This window comes from Macaca thibetana, chromosome 4, assembly GCF_024542745.1.
Source record: "Macaca thibetana thibetana isolate TM-01 chromosome 4, ASM2454274v1, whole genome shotgun sequence".
Lineage (NCBI taxonomy): Eukaryota > Metazoa > Chordata > Mammalia > Primates > Cercopithecidae > Macaca > Macaca thibetana.
Genome location: NC_065581.1, coordinates 108130188 through 108142673, shown reverse-complemented (window position 1 = coordinate 108142673; position 12486 = coordinate 108130188).

The following is a 12486-nucleotide window of genomic DNA, read 5'->3' as shown; positions in this document are numbered from 1 at the left end:
TACATGATATTTCATTGTATGGATGTGTGCAATTTTCTGTTGTCAAAGAATTATTACCAAGTTTTAGCTCTTATAAACAATGTTGCAATAAGAAATTAGTATGTATTACTAAAATTTAATTGGTTGAAGTTATGCACATGTAATGTTAGAGGATTTTGGAAAATTACACCAGTTCACATTTAAATCACTGTTCACAAAATGTGTTTGCTTATCCTTAAACTCAATTGTATTGAGTAGTTTTTTAAAAAACTTTATGAATAAGAAAGATTTCAAAAAAGGATTTCACTTAAGTTATGTTTCTTTGCTTTCTATTAGGGTTAAATATTATTTTTCACGTTTATTGGCTGTTTTTTCAGTTTCTTTTTTGAGACTTGTCTATACATTTTAGACACAAGTTTTCCGCAAGTGACGTCATAAGAATGTATACACTTGAAGAGGTATTCAGCGGGGGGGGAGGCGGATTTAGGATGAATTGGAGAAACAATTATTAGGAAAAGGTAGGAGAGGGGTTGGTTCGCTGTGGCAATGACAGAGAACAGTTTCCATAGAGCACTGTGGACATCAGATAGTGATTTCAGGCACTGAGAAGTGAGGAGGTGAGAAAACAAAAGCCGCATCATACAAGGCTTTTTCATAACATTGACTAGAAAAGAAAAGCAAGGACAGTGTGAGTTGGGGCTAGGGACACCTGGGCACCTTTGCAGGCTGTAGATACATTCTGTTGAGACTGAAATACAGAAAAAGGGGCCTGTGAGATGGAGTCAGGTCCGCAAGCAGACGAGAAAGAAGAGGATGGGTGGCACAGTGGTGGGCTGAGTTCTCCAAACCAGGAGAAAAAGAGACACAGGGTCAAAATCTAGAGAACTTTAATGATGCATAAACTAAACAAATGCACGTTTGTGTGTGAAAACACGAAGCGAGGTAGAATATGGCAAGTCTAAGAAATAGAATGTGAAATGCTGTGGAAGCGGAGGGGAGCCGGGCTGACGGATTTCCGGAAGTGGCAGCATTTGGGCTGGTCCTTGATGGATGAGTTCCTGTGGGGGCTGGGACACTCTTGTATTAGGAAAGAATATTGATAGAGGCACAGAGACAGTCAGCAGGGCAGGGAGGGTTCGGGGAGTGCAAAGTAGGAGGCTTCGGGAAGTGGAGAGGGTGTGGGGAAGTTGAGAGACAAAAACCTGGGAAGGGAAATCAGGTCTGGGTGTTCCCAGGTACTGGGGGCTCAAGCCTAACGTCAGACCTACACTTGGATTCTCAGAAGGACTTTCACAGACATGATGGCACGCAAGCCTCTCTCTGACCCTAGGATTGTTATCTTTAATTCAGTATAACAGTGAGGAATCTGAGGCCCAAAAGGCTACCCATCTTGCCCAAGATCACTGAGGATAAAGGAAAGAAGGGAACCAGAGTGGGGGTCTCCTGAGTCCTGGCGCAGTGCAGAATGAGGGTCTCCTGATTCCTGGTGCAGTGCTTTTAGCTCACCCCAAATGCCTTTTATTTGACTCTGAGGCAGTGAGAATCCTCTGAAGATTTCCGAGTGGCATGATCAGAGCTGGTGGATGATGTTATAAAACCAAATATATTAGTCACTTTCAGTCCTTTGAAAGTTCTCAAAGAATCGAGTAGAACTTCGCCATGACTGGCATATTTTTATCTAGTTCAAAGGTTCATCAAAGTCCTTTACAGATTAATGACTTAAAGTTTGCTTGCGACCGTGTAGGTAAACGGAGCAACCTAATTATGTTCTCCGCATATCAAATACTGCAGCTCACTTTGCCTAAATCTAATTTAGATATTTATACACTTTCTAAAAATAGAAAATTGAGAATTATCCATTATCCAGAACTAGTCATTCAATTAACAAGGAGATAAATACTAAAGAGCCTGCTCCCAATCACCAGAAAATGAGGGCACCGTGAGATTGAGGACATAAAACCGTTGACCGTCATAGCACACCTTGGCAGGAAAGGACTCTGCTACCCTTGGTGTGACTGGCATTTTTTCAGCTATAGTCTGCACTGAGCCTGTTACATGCTTGCTCTTTTCCCACTCTATGGGGTATTACCATGGTCTCTTTGCAGATTGAACACTGAGGCTATGAACCATAGATCCCTAATTTGCCCAAAGAGGCTAAGATGCTGATTCTGACCCAGACTGGTCACAATAGTCCCCTTAAAGGACAAATCGGATTCCATTTAGTGTGGCATGGCACTGATTCTTATGATTTGAGGACATATCGAAAGCACTGCCTATTTCTGCCCATTCAAGCTTATTGACTAACACAGACAAATGTATAGTTTTTTTATGTAGTACCCACAGAATACAAAGTAAGAAATAATGGCAGAATTGAGGATTCTTGTTCTGGTTTTTCTTTTTGCAAATTATAAAAGATGAGTTATTTACTTTAAAAGACACAAATTGGGTGGGTTCTTTTACACACTCTTCTCCTCTTAGGTGTTTGCTCTACGATCTGATTGGGTAGAGGCTAGAATGACAGGTGAGGAAATGTAAATGTAATCAGTAGCTATGTAAATGTAGTACTTCCCCTAAATGCATGCTAACACCCCCTGATTTCTCCCCAGGGCTCCAGAGGAGTCCTAAAATGAAGTGTTTTGGTACTGATAGATTGAGGGATATGAACTTGCCGTAGGGGCTTGGTAAGAAAAGGAAGTAGTCAGCCGACTTGCTGAAACTAACGGCTTTCATGGGGAATTTAGAAGAACCTTGATGTAGAAGAAAAGAAATGAAGGCAAGTTTCTCCAGTCAGACAAAACCGGGTCAAATGCCAGCTCAGCCATTTACTAACTGCTTGATTTGGGGTCTAATTATTTAACTAATCTAAGGCTCAGTCTTTTCATCTGCAAAATGGGAAGTATAGTATTTCCTTCACACAAAGGTTGTGAAATGTATATGAAGTAATGTATAAAGAACACCTAGCTCATTGCCTGACACATGGTAAGGGCCTAACAAAGGTTAATGTCCCTTAATCTCTAGGGAGAAATCTAGTTAAGCAAGGAACTTCAGCAGATTTACAGTATCTCTAAAAATATGCTTATATTATCTCACAGAAGGAAAAAATATGAGGCGGTGATCAATTGATAAAATTTATCCTTAATCGCAAAAATATAAATACAATTTACAAATATTTTTATTTATACATAAATCAAAAGGTTCCAGTTATGGGTTATGTAGCAAACTATGCATACTGGTGCATTTGAAAGCCTTACTATTTTGTATTCCAAAGGATTTGAAAGTACAGTATTTTACAATAGTTTAGTTCCTTTAAAATGTATCTATTTTCAGCAGCAACCATTTCCTAACCTAACAAAATCCTCAGTTTCAGTAAACACTTTCCATTATAGGTTAAATTTTACCTCCTACTGAAAAAGCAATGATGCTGGGTGACTTTCATTACCTGTAATATCAGAAGATCAAAAAAACACTTTAGAAAAGCATGGAGACCTATATTTCCATTTCCTGTTTCTCAGATTAGAGCAACAATGACAGGATCCATTGAAAATAGATCTGGAAATCAATTAATATGATAGAAAGACTAAACTTGGGCTATAACCCTAAATTTAGGTAGATTACTAGTTCCATAACACAGAGGGTGATAACAGATTTCTCAAAATTATCTTGATTGTATTTTCATGTTTTTTGCTTTGAACTGGAATATTATTTCCTATATTCTCTCGTAGTGAATAAGTTATTATTTTCCTTTTCATCTTAATTTTTTAATAACGGGATAGTTTGTTAAGACAATACCAAATTTCTTGGGTTTCTGTTTCTTATCCTTTAGAGGAGACTTAGATCAAGATTCTTAAGTACATTCAAAAAATAGCAGTATCATCACTGTGTTTATAGAACGCTGATGGCCTTGGTAAGTAATAACAGGGAGACTCTGGATGAGTGAACCCATTTCAGTGACAGCAAAAACTGTGGTGCATACAGGATGGAAGAAAGAAAATTATGGTAAAAAAAATTAGGTAGTTTTAAAAATGTTTTTTAAATCCTCTGGCACATATCAAACTTTGAGATAAATGCACTCCGTGGGGCTCCGTTCTATCAATTTAAGAAACAATTCAACTTCTTTATGCTTCTGCTTCAACAGTTTAAATAGGAAACAAAATCAAAATATTGTATTGATGTGCTATTTTTCTGTAAGAAGAGTGAATTTGTGTGTAGATGTGTTCAGTGCAGTTCAAAAGTAATGCAAGGGAGAAAAGAATGTAAATTTATTCTTGGACAACAATGATATAAACCCATTGACTTTCCTTGTTAAGAGGAAGAATAGGACCTGGAACCTGTGGTGAAGGTATGAAGTTTATAGTTTCTTCAGTTAAAGACCAGCATGTGGAAAACAACTCACAACCTTGACCCTAAGCTGGAGCTCAGGGGCCTTCCTGCTCTTTCAGGCAAATGGGCTGGTTGCCCTGGAAGCATCTCAGCTTGGAGAAGACTCAAAAATCAAAGTTCTACCACTAACTAGTGGGGTGGCCTTGAGAAAATAACTCAGCCATTTTAGGTCTCAGAGTCCTCCTATGTAAAAATGAACGCAACAATCCTTAACTTTCAAAGGTGATTACAGAGAATCAATTAAATAAGTGTATGCTGCAAACTGTAAAGTATTGTAGGAGTTTATTTTTAATATTTAGAGGTGAGCCCCACTTGGCAGCATCTACTCAGTAACTCTATTGGTGATACTGAGTGAGAAGGAAGGATTAACAACACAACGAACAAATAAATTTCAAGTTTTTTTCTCAAACTGCACAAATTTGAATATCACTGCATTTCACAGAGATACATACAGCTTCAAAGTTATCAGATCAGCCTCCAATTTTTCATCAAAACTTTTTTAGGTTGTTTTGTTTCGTTAATGCATGATTTCTCCTTGTGGGTCCTAAACCTGTCACAGTGGAGGTTCTTTAGGTTCTATCTCTTTTTCTTTAAAAATTTAATTTCACTTTATGACATGTAAATATCAAAATAATAAATCTTATAGAGAAGACATACTATGTAAAATCCCCACAGTAACTAACTAATACTTCAGATTATGTCAGAAAGACAAGGGAATGATGAAGAAACAGAAAGAAGAAAACATTGCCAAGTTTTTCATCCTACACAGAGAATCACTAAGGATTTTCCTTTATTCTTAATGATTAAAGAGTTAGTTCCATTTTTGGTTAAATTAAACTTAAGACTAAAGGGGGAAAAGGATTATATAACCCCCAAATAGGCTGAGATAAATCTAAAAAGAAAAAAACCAAAATGTTAATGATATAAGAGGAGTTGTTTCTAAGTCAGTTGAATTATTCTGCTTTTCTGAACTTCCCGAGGCATGCATATATATATATATATATATAGAGAGAGAGAGAGAGAGAGAGAGAGAGAGAGAGAACATTTCACTTTCAATATAAATATATATGGTACATTTCGCTTTCATAAACAGAAAAATAAAATCTACAAACAGAGTAATTTATAAGAGGTGCTCAAGTAGACATTTTTCTCTGCAGAGTGTACATTGCACAGCTGTAGGAGGCATCCTTCGCATCACAGTCTATGTGAAGGGCTGATTCCAGCTGTAAAAGGCACACCTGGGGCAGTCCCATACAGAGATACTGCAGAAAGGTCACATGGCACCTGGCCAAGCACGTTACACAACCTAAAGCTCTCTGATTGCCTCAAGAAGCAGTCTCCAGACATCTTAAGATAAGTCCTCTTCTGGGAGAGTCCTCCAACTTGTTGGTCCCTACCTGGCTTAAAGGGAGGCATGGATAGTGTACCTGCTATGTATTGAGCTCCTGCTATGGAGAAAAGGATTGCCTAGGAAATTAATTTATGTTACATCATTTAATTTTCATGACAACTCAGTGAAGTAGGTATTCTTTATCTTACACTTGTGGATCCAAGATGAAGCCAGGTTCGGTGACTTGGTTAAGCAAGAACTTTGTGGGATCCTCAGCACCTCTGGGATCATAGAGAGCCCCCCAAGCAGAACTGCAGGGGAAAATCTTTCTCTCTGTGCACCCCACAGGGGCCCTTTCTTCTCTGCCTCCTCCCAGGGGCTTATATTAGTTCATTCTCACACTGCTATAAAGATACTACCTGAGACTGGGTAATTTATAAATAAAAGAGGTTTAATTGACTCACAGTTCCTCATGGCTGGGTAGGCCTCAGGAAACTTACAATCATGGCAGAAGGGGAAGCAGCACCTTCTTCACAAGGTGACAGGAAAGAGAGAGCACAGGGGAAATACCAGACCCTTATCAACTATATTTCATAAGAACTCCCTTACTATCATGGGGAAAATGCCCCCATGATCCAATCACCTCCCCCCAAGTCTCTCCTTCAACATGTAGAGATTACAATTCAAGATGAGTCTAGGGTGGGGACACAGAGCCAAACCATATCAGGGCTGCATTTTTCTATTCACCCAGCCTCTTGATTTTGATTCCCCTTGATCTATTCAAGGGGTCTACTACATGTCAGACATTCTATCTGACATGTAGTAGAATTTCTCCACAATTATCCTGGAGAAGAGTCACTTAATAGTTGAATCCTTACAAAGTATGTCATAGGGTGCTCTCTCAATGATTTTATACTGAACAGAAAAGTGATTTAAACAAGTACCCCTAATGTAGTCCGAATAAGTATGCCTTTCTTCTTCTCTATGTGCCATTCATCTTGACTTGGGTTAAAAATTGGCCATCAAACCTACTATGTATCCTCTACTGGAGACAACTCGATGCACATGCCTCACCTCCAACAGGCAATGAGTGCAGATATACACAGCTTAGATTTCTGGAATACAATCACAAGGATTTCTGGAATATAACCAGGTTCCCCTGGACTCAAGATGGACAACTTATTTGTGCCCAACCCCATGGAAAATGTTTCTGGACCATATCGGCTCTTTAGAAATGCTGTTTGGATACTTAATTAGGTCCACCCTCCCCTTCTGGTTAACTTGACAACCTGCTGCCAGAGTTAATAATTAACAAGGTGTCACAATACGTCTCACAGTCACTCAATTCTTTGCTCACCTGCCTCCCTGTCTCTTCCCGCTGCTTCTGAATTGCTTGAACTCCCCTGGGATACAAACTCCCTATAATAAATCATGGCACAAAGGCACAGACTTTTGTGGCTCTAACTGAAATTCACAATTGGGCAAGCCCAGGAGGCAATCACCTGGCCATTGCCCTAACCCATATGCATCCTCAGTGCTGCTTGCACACAGGTGAGCATGAAGTTTTAATGAGGTCTTCGCTGAAATGCATTGTGCAATTACTGTTAAGATGGGTGAACATTTGGCCCGGAAAGAATTGCATTTTAAGCAGTAGGGTTTCCCTATTAGCTGTTCCCAGCTATTAATTCAACCAGTTTGTTTATACATTTTGACAATTGTTCATGTGAAAGAGACCTGGGGATTTTATTTGACCACAATTTCATTATAAGCTAACAGTATGATAGGGCTGCTAATAAAAGTTAATGCAAGTTTAGCCTACATTAAGTGAATAGTCTAAATAAAGAACGGCAATATTGCTGATATGCTTTACTCTTATAGGTACATGGATCTTATTTTTCTCAACCAAAATTTGGCAAGTACAATTGTGCATGCAGAGACTCTGGCGTGGAGCATTTGAAAATATAACTGTCCTTAAAAAGCCAGGATGTGTGGTTGGCATACATAAAGAACAGCCACTTATTCATTCAGCCACTCATTTGTTCCTTTGTTGAAGAAAACGTCTCTTGAGTACACACTCTGTACTAGGTCTTGTTCTAGACACGAGGGTAAAAAAGAATTGTTCTCTGATTCTAAGAGGCTTTATTCTCCTGGGAAGTACAGATAAAGAGACATTTAAGAAAAAGTGAGCTTTGTAGGTAAATAGGGTTGCTATGAGTGTAGTTTATAGAGGGAGTATGAGAAAAGAAACTCTGTCTGAGAAACATTAATCCCCTTTAAATGATCGACCCCCCAAGAGGTGTGCAAAAGTGACAGCAGTCCCCTCTCACTCACCCTTGAGCTAGGTAATACCTCTTGAAGCTACTTGCTCTGCCGGCTCTACACTGATGCCAAACAGACATAAATTATCTTCTCAGTGCCATACACTACATATACTGGACACCATAACTCATACTCTATAGTTCAACAATGCATACTCTATAATTCAACAATTAGCCAATCGCTAATCAATGTTATTTTCATAGACCAATGAGAATTCCTGAAAACAACTTTTGTCATCACCTGCCCTCCTTATTCGTTCTTTTTTCTTTAAAAACTCAAGACTCTTGTTTGTTGCCAGATCACATCCCAAGTAACTTGGAAGTGTTTCCAGGCTGCAGTCCTCAATCTTGGCCTAAATAAACTCTGTATTAATTTTGTATCAGTTTCTTTCTTTAGTTGACAAACATGTGCTACAGTGTTGAAGGGTTAGGAAAGGAAGCCCTGAAGAAGTTAATGCCCAAGAGAGAAAGTGGCGGTTGAGGAGAGGTGTAGAAAACAGAAATGTGGGTGAGGGGTGGGGGAAGGACAAGACTGGAAGATGCCCCAGGGAGAGTGAAAATGATTCAATATGGCTACAGTATCCAGAGTAGGAAAGTAAAACTAATGCCAGGGAGGTCAGTGAGGACTAGATGATGTAATCTCTAAGTTCCATTGGAGAAACAAATACATAAACAAATACGAAATCAAAACTAACACAAACAAACATGTGAAATGCCGTAAAGAAATGGCAAAGACTAAGTGCTACAAGAGCATAGGAGAGTCGGTGACTAGCTTTGCCTGTAAGAAGTCATAAAGAAGTTGAATACGGTTTTGAAGGGCGAGGCATCGACCACACGAGAAAGTGGTGGAGCGTTGTCACACAGAAGACATTGCTGTGCACTGTCACAATGAACCACTTGAGGACAGTGGAGTGAATGGTCTGAGGAGAGGAAGGATGGGAGACAGGACTACAAAAGTTGTGTCCTGGATGATATGACATCGGGAGGAATTTCAACTTCACTCTGGGTAAATTAGAAACCAACAAAGGATTTTAAGCTTACGCATGATGTTTCTGTTTTCTATTACTGCATAACAAAGCACTTCAAAATTTAGAGGCTTAAAATAACAGCAATTTTCAATTTGTAACGATTCAATGGGCAGCAGGGCAGTTCTCCGTGTCAGGTCAACTGGGGTCTCCCATGCAGCTGCATTCGGCTGGGAACTCAGCCTGGGCTGAAAATCCAAGATGCCTCACTCATGTTGGGGCCTTGGTGCTGGCTATTGGTTGAGTTGCCTCATTCTTCCCACACAGCCCCTCTTCCTCCAACAGTCACTCGTAAACCATCTTCCTTACAGCATGGTGGCTGGAATTCAAAAGGGAAGACTTCTAGGAGACGATCCCAGACATTCCAGCACTTATGAAATCTCCAGCTGCATCATTATTATTAATACATGATTAGTCAAAGCAAGTCATCTGGTCAACCCCAGAGTCAATGTAGGTTGTGATTACTCAAGGGCATGACTTCTGGGAGACACAACTCATTGAGGAGCCACCAATGTGAGAGTCTACCACAATGTGAGAAAGAAACTTTCTCATTGTATGGAAGATGGTATGGAAGAGTGAACAGGGGCATCATTTAGAAGCTGTTACTACGTTTTATGAAAAAAGTAAAGGGTGACTATATTCTAGCATATAAGATAAAATTAAGGCAAGAACCATTGCTAAAGTAGAATAAATATAACTTGATGACTTATTTGATGTGAGGGGTTAGAGAGCAGGAGAGAGAGACTGAGAGTAAATAGCTTAGTTGGAGAGATCTAGTAGACTCGTATATTCTGTCTGGGGGTATTTTTAAAATAGAGATAGTGTTTTGGGAATGACAGCTAAAGACAGAGTAATGCATTAGATCACAGAAAAGAGAAGTAACCATCAAAAGAGATTAAGGCAAATGGTTAGCAACATAAAAACCAAACAAGAATAGTCTCATTTGGAACTCAGGATAAGATAAAGAAATGGAGAGATCAATACAGTAGTCTTCACTTATCTGTGGTTTCTCTTTCCTCAGTTTCAGTTACTCGAAATCAACAGTGGTCCAAAACTATTAAGTGGAAAATTACAGAAGAAACTATTCACATAACTTTGATTATAATATGTTGTTATGATTGTTCTATTTTGTTGTTTAATATCTTACTGTACCTAATTTATAAATTAAACTTTATGATAGGTATGTATGCATAGGAAAAAAACAGTATGTACAGGTCTCAGTACCACTTGCAGTTTCAGGCATCCACTGGGAACCCTGGAACATATCCCTGAAGGACAAGGGGGAATTACTGTATTGTTAAATTTGATGTCAAGTAAAATAAAGATGAAAATTTGTCATTGTGATTGGTAATTAGGATGCCAATGATATTCTTTAGGGTTGATAGTTGAGTGCTTCAGGATGGTAACAAATTATAGTCAACTGGAATGAGTGAGATATAAAGAAGCAGAGATAATACCTCTTTGGATTTTCCTAATATCCTCTGAGTCCAGCAGCCACCGGTGGCTGTTAGTCCTGTCCATATGGCTCTCTTAACACTGAGATCAAGTCTATCCACCAAATGTCAAGTTGTTTGGAATGTGGTCCTATGCTCACACTGGTTATATCTCCTATTACAAGATGTCTCTTATTCATCTAAACAGCTATAGTTTAATGAAGGAGAGAGAAAGAAAAAAGGGGGTAAGAGAAAGAAAATGAGAATTTTTTCAAAGAGAAAATAAAGGACTATTTGAAAGATGGAGGAGGTATAGAAGTTACTTGTGCCATTAATATATCTATTATCTGTTACATATTATGCTTGCAATTTATAGCTGAAATCCAGGTTGACCATTGTACTACAATGATTAGTCTAGGAACCTATTTAGCATCAGGATTGTGACATAACGAAGCCATATTGCTAAGTACATGCTTCTTTTTAAAGCAAAATTCCAATTACCTAAAAAAATCATTCCAACTGTGACCAAACTTGTTTCTGCTCATAAGCGAGGTGCCTTGTTTTATTGTATACAGAAGCCATGAAATCATACAAACTTAAACCACCAAGCCATGGAATAAAGTTTCTTCTTCATCCTATGTTATATGTTAAATGTTGCAAAGATCCAAACAAAATGTCGTTATAAATGTAATTCAAATATCATATGGGCCTCGCTATCCTTAAATGCTAGGTGTTCTCACCTCAAATCTTCTCACTCTTGTACATACTTAATTCCATTACCTAAGACCTTCCCTCATATTTCTGAATTCCCAAGGCAAGGTGAGGGTAAGGTCAACTCTGTTCACGGATTCCTCTACTCTCTGGGCTTCTGCTTCTTCAGGTCTGTTTTCTGTTCTGCTCTGATTGACACTAGTGTTTCATTCAGCCACTTTGAATTTTTTAAATATCTCAACCCACGCAAAGCATATTTAAGAATACAGACTTCATTAAGATTCCCAGGGCAAGGCCGGGTTGAGCAGTCTCAGAATTGATTTATCTTTTTGGCTTCTCTATCTTCTTTCCTCATGCTCAGGAGCAGTCATCATCTTTTCCCCTCCATTTGAGATGTAAAACAAATCCACTTCTTCTTCGGTCTTATGCAGCGAACCCCTTTGCTGGTTATCACAGCTGATTCTCACCTTCCCAAGAAGGATCCATCCAGATCATTTCCCGGTAAAGATATTTTTTTTTACAAGGGGAAGGCTAATGCCAGCTATTAATATATCCTCCAACTCTACTGCATAATGAATAATATCTCCTCAATGTCTGATAATCATATGCTGGAAATTTTTCCAGGGTCATTTTATATTTCATGCAATATTATTGTTTTTAATAAATGCAATCCATTTTACATATGAAAACCACGTTATGTGTTTCTATAACATTCTATAAATAATTATATGATATAAAATTAAACAGTCTATAGTTATACATATACATAAATTCAAAACTTGGAGAAAATAATTCATCAGATCATGTGTTTAGTTTTTATTATTTGGAAAACATGTTCATTTTATTGGCGGTAGCCATGGCTTAGAAAGGTGGGAAGAATGGATTGGAAGCCTATACAAGTACTTACATCCATCTCAGTTTTTGCAGAAAGAAATTGGGATGATATGAATATGATGTTTCTGTAGCCAATAACCATAGCCTGCTTAGTCTCTAAGGGTCCACTCAACTAAGAATGACAAAGAGTTCATACTTCCTCCAACGCTTACACAAGTCTTTGCAATGTTCACCATGCTGAAGTTGACATACAGGACTTCTTTCATACATAAAGATACAGAATTTCAGAAAAATCTGTAAAGACTATTCTCAGCAATTTCTAGAATGATAGTGGAATGTATGGGTGCTTCACATGAGTGAAAAGGTAACGGCTTCTATTTTGACTCTGGCATTTATTTTAGGTATCTAACTTTGGGCAAATGACGTAATTCCCCTGTGCCCTAGTGTTTGTATCTGGAAAATAACAACATCTACCT